The following is a 10,249-nucleotide window of genomic DNA, read 5'->3' as shown; positions in this document are numbered from 1 at the left end:
GACTCCAGATTGATACCCAGAGTTTGGACCTGTTGATGTTATAAATATAATCAGTGGTGAAGAATGTCTCTACTCATTTATTAGGCTCTTGTAACGCAAATAGGGTGATTATGTAAAAATGGGGCACATTTGAGAAAGAGGTTAAAAAATATTTTTAAGTAAATTAATGTATTACCCACGTTACAGTAATCACAAAGGTCAGCTTAAATGTTAATCATTTTTCTTTAAAAAATGTTCCCGAAGTTGCTATAGTAACAATATGCTGCTTGAGCGATTTCCTTTAGAATCAGTAGCCTATGGCACGTTTGATTGACAAAACATATCTACCCTGCTCATTGCTAATCATTATTTTAGATTTACTGTGGCCAAAATTATTAGAACACTAGTATTTTCAGCTAAAAATGGTTTTTAAGTCAGTTGTTTCTATCTTTTGCTGTAGTGTGTCAGTTGGAAATATCAGATTACATTTCCAAACATAAATTTTGCCATTAATTGTAATAATCCAGTGAGATTTTTGTTTGCACAAGGAGTCTGGCAACAGCCAGTGCTCCACACAGAGATCTAATCTCATCATCATTATCATCATCCAGTCTGTCTGGAATGACACGAAGAAACAGAACAAACTGAGACAGATTAAATCCAGAAGAACTGTGGCAATGTCTCCAATATGCTTCAAGAAACCAACCTGCAAAGATACAGTACTGTTAAAAGTTTTTGGCACTTGTGTTAAAATGCTGTGAAATGAGAACGCTCTCAGACTAAATTAACTCAACATTTGGTGTGACCATCCTTTGCGTTTAAAGCAACTTTTGCCCTGTAGGTGCACTTGTGCATAGTTTTTCAGGTAGCTTTGCAGGTGGGTCTCTTGAAGTTTCTTGGAGACTTTGCCACAGTTCTTCTGAATTTAGTCTGTCTCAGTTTGTTCTGCTTCTTCTTGTCATTCCAGACAGACTGGATGATGATAAGATCAGATCTCTGTGTGGCGCACTGGTTGTTGTCAGACTCTTTGTGCAAACAAAAATTTCACTAGATATTACAATTAATGGCAAAATGCCATACTGTAAACTACAGTATGTCCTACTGACACACTACAGCAAAAGCTAAAAATAACTGACTTAAAATCATTTTTAGCTGGTGAAAATACTATTATAATCATTTTGGCCACCACTGTAGGTGTCACCAATATGTCTTAAACTTTTGTTTAAATTTTCTGACTGATAAGGGCTGTCAAAAGTACATTTACCGATTCTACCATACAGAAAACACATTCTCACTGAGTGCCTTAATAATATGTAGCATAAAAGTTTGATACAACATAATATAGCCTACTTCTTATTCAAAAGGCGATTTTACCACTGACTTCACGAGCTTCGTTTTCACTCAAGAACTGAAAATAATAATTACCTTTTTTGTAAACTTTGATCCATATTTACCTCCCTTCTCTCTTGAATATTAGCTACAGGGGAGATTATACAGCGCTTGAGAGACATGTTCCGCTGCTTAATTGATGGCTTTCCATGTAACCATGACAACCGGCATAGACGGACTGTCGTCACTAAGGCCGATCTCATATCAATTTTATCCGTCAGGGAAACATCACTGTGAAAATTGGCTGGTATCTCGTTAAGTAAGTGTGAGGTCAGAAGATGATGATGGTGATTAGAGAATCTGAGTTCACCCCGGAGTGAAGCAGCCCTGCAGACTTGATAGATTAAACATATACAGGTGTGAGTGACATCAGAGACATCATGAATTTTTTTCATGCTGAACGGATGAATGTAAACTAGTATCTGCACTCCCAGTTAGTTCTTTTGAAGGTGAATTAATGTGCAGAAACCCACCATCTGTCAAAACAGACCTCAACAGCTGAACAAAGTGAGGTAGAGAGATAAAGAAAAAATAACTTTTAGATGTCAACCTGTCCACATTTTACCTGTATGTGACTTGCATATGAAAATATCTCATATGTAGTCACACAGTCTGGTTTAAAGCAATAGTTTACCCAAAAATGTAAAATTCTGTCATTGACTTAAAAAAAAAAAGTTCATTCACATCTTCCCGCATTTTAAATAAAATTCATTATGATGTTCATTCATGTTTTTTCTTGCTTTAAGGACTAAATAACAATAGATAATTGTTTCACGTTTCAATACAGGCAATACAGTGATCTGTCACCACACATTAAACGCTTTTTATTGCATGAATTTCTTTTAAAATGACAACATCTTAAAGGTGAGATCTTGTTTCATAACAGAAGTAACCTGCTCTGTCTTGTCTGTCTGCGTGTTGCCAGTTTTGTCTTTGTTCCGCGATGTATTTTCACTGAGTGAAAATATGATGTGTAGTGTGAAAAATACATTGCAATGAAAAATAGATTGCGGAGCAAAGAGCAAACTGACAGGTTACTTTTGGTATGGAACAAGGTCTCAGTTTTTCTCAATTTTGTCATTTTGTAAGAAATTTGAACAATAAATACTGTTTTGTGTCTCTTTAATGTGTTGTCACAGATCACTGTATTGCCTTATTAGATCAATGACACCTGAACTGATTGCCTTTTCTTACGAAAAAACATGAATGAACATCAGAATGTTTATTTGGTCGATAAACATAATTTAAGTCCACCAAAGTTAATCTACTCTCTTGTCTTTGATTTGTTTGTCAGACAGAATGGCGGATTCGGCCTTATGATTGGTCAGATCGCCTGTCAATCAAGCTGTTTGTGAAGGGTCAAATACCCTCATGTCCATTCAAACAGTAGTTCCATTTCTGTCTATCCACTTTATTTTTCCTAAGAGTGGGTGCGGCCATTTGTAAATTTAATGTGTTTGGCTTCCGGTGTCATCTGCATCCAGCTATTTTTAGCTGTAGAAAATAGTTCCTTCAGCTGCTTGATATTGCAAACTGATGTGTCTTACCATATTATTTTAATGTATTATCTTATTCTGAACATAATTGATTTGTAGGGCAAACAGTTTTATCGTTTACTGCACTTCGTTATTCTTCTCATTATTTGCCTATGGCAGTTTATGAACCGGAATTCTCACACATCACCAGAAAACCACTTACTTACAAATTAAAAAAAGGAGGTGGATACATAGCTCTCGGATTTCATCAAAAATATCTTAATTTGTTTTCCGAAGATGAACGAAGGTCTTACGGGTTTGGAACGATATGAGGGTGAGTAATGAATGACAGAATTTTCACTTTTGTGTGAACTATCCCTTTAAAGTCTATCATAACACTAAAGAGCACACAAAGAAAGCATGTAGGCTACACAACAAGGTTAATTCCATATGTTGTCACTAGAAAAGTGCGGTCTTTAAGTATTGTTCCAAAAGCTTAAATATTTTCTCAATATCCAACCGTCTTTCTAACAACACACTCTGCATTTAGAAAAATATCCAGCAGGGGGAGACATTGCTTCTGACAAATGTCCGTCAATTTTGTTATACTTTTTTTTTTATGTTGATGCGTATTAGTTTTTTTGTTTATAAATCTATATTGGGATTGAAATGACAATGGAGAGACCAAGAGAGTAAGCAATCAAGAAAGAGAGCATGAGAAAGAAAAGGGAGGAAGCAGGAATATTAGTTCAGCAGCTTTGGTCTAAAAGATCTAATAGATCAGGCTTCTGGTGGACTGGATTAGAGCTCAGGTGAAAAGGGAGAACGGCAGAAAGAGAGTCTGTCAGGTAGCCTGTCTGTCTGAGATGGCCCAGCGCTAATGGACAGGTTAAGATGGTCTTTAATCCTTACATGGGTGGGTAAATAATCCAGGCCTTCTCTGTCCTATGCTGAGCAAGTTTGGACCACTTTAGCACCTATTCAGACCGTGTAATGTGACTCAGTGGAGGAACAAGCATGACAATCCTCCTTTAGTAAACAGTACGACAAAATACTTAAATCTATGTAATCTAGAGGAAACTGAGGATGTGGAGTAAAACAGGGAAATCCCTAAAAACATCTGAGCATTTAATGCTGTGTATAGAATGTTCACTGGTTTGCTTGATGTCTTTTAAGGTGACAGAAAGTGTGTGTGTTAGTGGATGAATTGTGGGAGGAGCACAGAAGGTGAGGAACTCATCAGAAACCTGTTTGTATCTGACCTTTCTGCTTTAATGAAATGTCATAAAGATAAAAGAGGAGTAACGTGTGTGTGTGTGTGTGTGTGTGTGTGTGTGTGTGTGTGTGTGTGCACGCGTGCATGCGTGTGTGTGTGTGTGTGTGTGTGGGTGCAGGCCTTGTATGTAAGTGTCAGCTGAATGTAGGCCTAGATGTGTACGTTATACATTGTCTTCCTCTTTCTCCCTCCTCTCTCTGTCTTTCTCGATGTAATAAAAGGTTGGAGATGCCGAAGCTCCATCTCTCATCACTATTCAATGCTCAGCTACGTCGCAGATGCCTGGAGACCACGACTCCTGCCAGACTTTCAGGCTAATTACATTCAATCCTTTCACACTATTCAGCCTTCTGTTTGACAATGAACATCTTCTGTGATGAAACAGAATAAGTCATTGACGCTGACAATTAATCTAGTTACATATTGTCACGTCTGGGATTAGTTTATGAAAGGTTTAATTAAATTAAAACATCTGTACTTTGTACTAAAAGAATGTAACTGTTAAGTCAAATTTCTTGGAATCCAACCAAAGTTTTGTACCAGAGTTTTTTTCAGGCTAAGAGCAGAGTAAAGACAAGGACAAGTGTCTGTTGAAAGATAAAACTGGAGCAAGACAGAAGGTCCTTGTGTCTTTGCGGTCGTCTCTGTCTCTCATCTCAGAGACTTGTGGCCTTACTTGCGTCATTTGCTCGCTTTTTTTTTTCTCTCCACTGAATTTTATTGGTGGATCTGTCTATTTTTAGATGAACAACTGTTTTATATTTGTTCATTTTTGATCTATTTTCAATCTCAGATTTATCAAACAACAAAAAAACAAAACAAATAGCAACCACTGAAACCTCATTTTTATCTTGTGTATGGCAGTATTTAATAAACAATCTCTGTGGTGCTTCAGCACAATTAAGATCTTCCAAAACCCCCTTTTGCTTCTAAATAGACCCAGACACATTTAGTCAGTAAGTCAGTCAGTCAGTCAGCAGTCTGGGCCAACTAACGCTTTAGGAATCTCCTGCCTGTGCTCAAGGCACTTCCCGCTCTGAACAACAGACTGGAGAATCAACAAACCCACCAAAACCTACAGTAAACACCACCAAGTAGAGTAAACAGATTCACACCTATCAGGTCCAGTTTTCTAAAAATGTTTTCTCTTTGTCTGTGGGTGCATAAACAACATGTCATGGTGCTATTTTTGATTTGTCCCTTAGTCAAATTAGTTTTTCCCATCCGCTATGATGTGGTTGTCCTGAAGTTTGCACTGTACAAACAATTCTTTATGACACAAGTGGATTGCAAGCAAAGAGAGCTACGATAGATTCTTGCATTGTGTTATTAGTGATATCTGTTTTACCAACAACAAAAACATTTATTTTTTTATTTAAATGCAACAAGTAATGAGAGCTGGCTTTAGCACAACATACACTGCCATTCAACAGTTTAGGATTAGTACGATTTGAAATGTTTTTTTTTTTAAATCTCTTATGCACATCAAAGTTCTATTTATTTGATCAAAAAATACAGGAAAAAGTAAGATTCTGAAATATTATTGCAGTTTAAAATTACAGTTTTAATATAGTTGAAAATATAATTTATTTCTGTGATGCAAAGCTGAATTTTCATCAGCCATTACTCCAGTCTTCAGTGACGCATGATCCTTCAGACATTCTAATATGCTGATTTATTATCAATGTTGGAAACAGTTGAGATGCTTAATATTTTTGGGAACCTGTGATACTTTTTTCAGGGCTTTTATTAAAAATAGAACCACTATTTATTATTTTCTAACAATGTAAGTCTTTACTATCAGAAAAAAAAAAAAATGCCCCCAAACTTTAAATGGTAATGTATATTGTTACAAAAGATTTCTATTTTAAATAAATGCTGTTCTTTGTAATGTTTTATTGATCAACAAAACCTACAAAATGTATGACAGGTTCCAAAAAATATTAAGCAGCACAAATGTTTCCAACACTGATAATAAATCAGCATATTAGAATGATTTCTGAAGGGTCATGTGACACTGAAGTCTGGAGTAATGATGCTAAAAATTAAGCTTTGCATCAGAGGAATAAATCGTATTTTAAAGTATATTAAAATGGAAAACCACTATTTTAAATTGCAATGATATTTCACTGTTTTTTTTCTGTATTTTTAATTAAATAAATACAGAAAAGGCTTCCTAAACTTTTGAACGGCAGTGTACCACAACATTCATGGTATTATGTCATAATGCAGTTAACACAGTTAAAGGAAATTAAATTAAATTAAATTACATTAAATCGCCACCTTGGAATTATAAGTTATTGAGTTATTTACATATTCTTATTCTGTGACTACTTGTGTACATTATGTAATGTTTTGTAATATCTCAAAAGTGCTCAGAATGCAGATAGAACCTTATAATTCCAAGGTGGAGAAATATGAAATTAAATTAAATTTGGATTAATTTAATTTAAAACAAGCTCACAATGTTCCAAACCTGTATGAAATTCTTTCTTCGGTGGAACACAAAAGAAGATATTTTGAAAAATACCAGTTTTTCTCCATCCATATACTGAAAGCCAATAGATTCCAATGTTGTTTAGATCACAGAGTTCTTCAAAATAATGAAGGAAATCATACAACTTTACAACAGAAAGGTTGATCAAATTGCTTTTTTTGTAAACTATCCCTTATAGTTAACCAGTGTAAAATCTCACAACACTGACAGATAAGATAATTGAGATGGGGGGAAAAAAGGGGAAGAAAAATTGATTATTGGTGACCATGTTGACCATGTTTTTGCTAGTGAGAGTGAGTTCTCATCTTTGTGCATGGCTGCAGGCCCTGAGGGTCAAAATCATTAAGCACTGTCATTAAGAGTTTGTTGATAAGATCAACCAGTGCATGTTCCTTAAAGGAATAGTTCCCCCAAAAATAACAATTCTGACATCTTTTACATCTTGAGTTGATCTTAAATGAAGATATTTTGAAGAATGTTGGTATCCAAATTGTATGAGTTAAAATTTCTAAAAGTTTTTCTTTTATGCAAAAAAATAATTAAGATATTAAGTAAAGATCATGTTCCATTAAAACATTTGTAAACTTCCTACCATAAATATATCAACTTAATTTTTGATTAGTATTATGCATTGCTAAGAACTTAAAGGGATAGTTCACCCAAAAATGAAAATTTGATGTTTATTTGCTTACCACCAGGGCATCCAAGATGTAGGTGCCTTTGTTTCTTCAGTAGAACACAAACAAAGATTTTTAACTCAAACCGTTGCAGTCTGTCAGTCATATAATGGCAGTCAATGTTACTAAATCTTTTTTAAGAGTGAAAAAACAAACACAGACAAAATCAAATTAAACCCTGCTGTTCGTGAAGACACAAAACGATCGGTCTGTGCAAAAAACTGAACAGTATTTATATAATTTTAATTAAGACAACTTTAAAGGCGATTTTCTCAATTGTTAGATTTTTTTTTTTTAATATAATGAAGTCGTGTATGTGTTGTTGTGGACACTGATGTGTCAAGAGTTACAGTAAATAATAATGCTGCTCTTTGCCGAGAATGTCAGTGACCTATGGGTGGCGAATGCTTGTGCAAGCGTGCTGGTAAGTGTGTGCATTGTGTCTTTGTGTATGTATGTGTGTGTGTGTGTGTGTGTGTGTGTGTTTCTGTGAGAACCATGTTGGAGCGCTTTAGCGAAGCAGCGTAGCGTGCAGTACAGGAGTGATGTGGGCTGAGCCGATCTGACCAAGCCCCGGCCCTCCACTAATCCTGCTGTTTTCAGGAGCCCTGGCCCGTACTTGATGAGCTTGAGTAAGAAAAGGGGCAGCTCTTTCTCCCGCTCGCTTTTCCCTCTTTCCACCCCTCTAGTTCTTTCATTCTCTCTCTCTTTTTCTCATGCACCCCCTCTCAAACCCCAGCCCTGCCTGGAGCCAGTGTGCAAATGAATGGGTTCCAAGTGTTTACTCAGCAATTCTCTGTCTCTCTCTCCCTCTTTTCCTTCACAGCTCTCTCTGCTCTGCCAGAAGTGGACACATAACTAAATTTTAAACATCTCTTTCAACATGAAAAATTTTGATTGGGATAGATTCTGGGATTAGAATTAGTTGAGTCGTGTGACTTATGTTAATAGGCTTCAAAATGTTTGGAACACTGTGTTACTGCATTAAATGTGACCCTGGACCACAAAACCAGTCTTAAGTAGCACGGGTATATTTGTAGCAATAGCCAAAAACACATCGTGGGTCAAAATGATCTTTCATGCCAAATATTAAGTAAAGATCATGTTCCATGAAGATATTTTGTAAATTTCCTACCATAAATATATCAAAACCTAAATTTTGATCAGTAATATGCATTGCTAAGAACTTCATTTGAAAGGCAATCTTCTCAATATTTGGATTTTTTTGCACCCCCAGATTCCAGATGTTCAAATAGTTGTATCTCAGCTAAATATTCCCCTATTCTAACAAACCATACATCAATAGAAAGTTTATTTATTCAAACCCTTATGACTGGTTTTGTAGTCCAGGGACACAAATAACAAAATATCAGTCTATGACATTTTATATATAAAATGTCATAGACTGATATTTTGTTATTTGTGTCCCTTATTTGTGTCATGAGTTAACTCGCGATTAATCGCACATTTTTATCTGTTCTAAATGTACCTTAAATTAATACTTTTTAAAGTTTTTAATACTCTAATCAACATTGGCATGGACAAATATGGATGCTTTAAGCAAATATGTGTTTATTATTAGTGAAACCATACTCGACATAGAGCATGAATACTAACTTGTTTCAAATGTCATAGATGTTTTTCAAATAACTTGTTCATGTCTATTAGACACATGAAAAAAAAGAACATAGAAACACCAGGTTCCCATTACTTCTCTTTCTTTGCACTGAGCAATTTACTTCCACAAGAACATGCAAAATCTACATTTATTATTACATTTCTTTGCTTCTCGGTGCCCACATACTGTAATTTGATGCAGCCAAGTTCTCAACAAAACTGTTTCCATTGTTTTGATTTAATATTTCTGTTATCAGACAACCAAAGTAATATGAAATAATAACTGAAAAAAATCCTGAATTATGATCATGATTCAATCACTGAAAATAATTTACCAGCATCTGGACATAAGTCACTATTCCCTGCATTATTATCGTTGTTTTTAACTTACTGTTTGAATGCCTTCAGGATCCTTTGACTTTTTAGGAGTTTACCCATTTAAAGTTATGTGATCGCAAAATCCTGCTTCTTTTTTTAATGTATTGTTTTGGTTATAATGTACTGATTGGAGAGCCTGGTCTCATGAAAATGCGCACTACCACGACTTTCTGTTTCTATTTGGCGTGCTATTAATAAGCTGAAATTAACTTTGGCGTGCATATGATATGCATGTGTTTGACGTGCATATAATACGCGTTTCAGCTTGCATACTCGCATGTGGCTTTTACGCATCAACTCCACAGCACCAATCCTAACGTAGCCTGACTCCGCTTGCATTCATTAAATATGCCAGAAGTGCCGGTGTTGTGCCGAATTCTGACCCCCGCCAGATTACTATCCCCTAGTATTGGTAGGTTTAGGGTTAGGTGTGGGGGAGGGGTTAGGATTAGGCAATCAGTTAGCGCTTTCAACGAGAGGGGGTTATAATTTGGCAGGGGTCGAAAAAAGGCACCGGTACGCACGAAAAAGTGCAAGTACGCAAAAGGATAAAATACAGAAGTGCCTGCGTACCGGCCCACTTCAAGCACTGGAATGAACATAACATGTGTTTTAACTGAAAGCGTTGCTCCTCTGCCGCTCGCTGAGCAGAGCAGACGCAGATATAAAGAGAGGGAGGTGCGCGCACATTGGGAGACCTCGCGCTCGTTCAGTAAAACCGGAGACTATATTAGGTTTGTCCAATTATGTGTTTATGTATTGTTGCTAGACACTTTTCGCTAGGTTGGCAACATTGTGCATCCATTTCTTTAACTATGGGCTAGGTAGTGGGTCAAACAGAAAATGCACGCTGCGTTAATCGCGCGTTAATAAAATTAGTGCCGTTAAAATGAATTTGCGTTAACGCGCTATTAACGCGTTAATTTTGACAGCCCTTATATATATATATATATATATATAT

Source organism: Garra rufa, chromosome 15 (genome assembly GCF_049309525.1).
Source record: "Garra rufa chromosome 15, GarRuf1.0, whole genome shotgun sequence".
Taxonomy (NCBI): domain Eukaryota; kingdom Metazoa; phylum Chordata; class Actinopteri; order Cypriniformes; family Cyprinidae; genus Garra; species Garra rufa.
The sequence above is the reverse complement of the archived record's forward strand: the minus strand, read 5'-3'. Positions refer to the sequence as shown.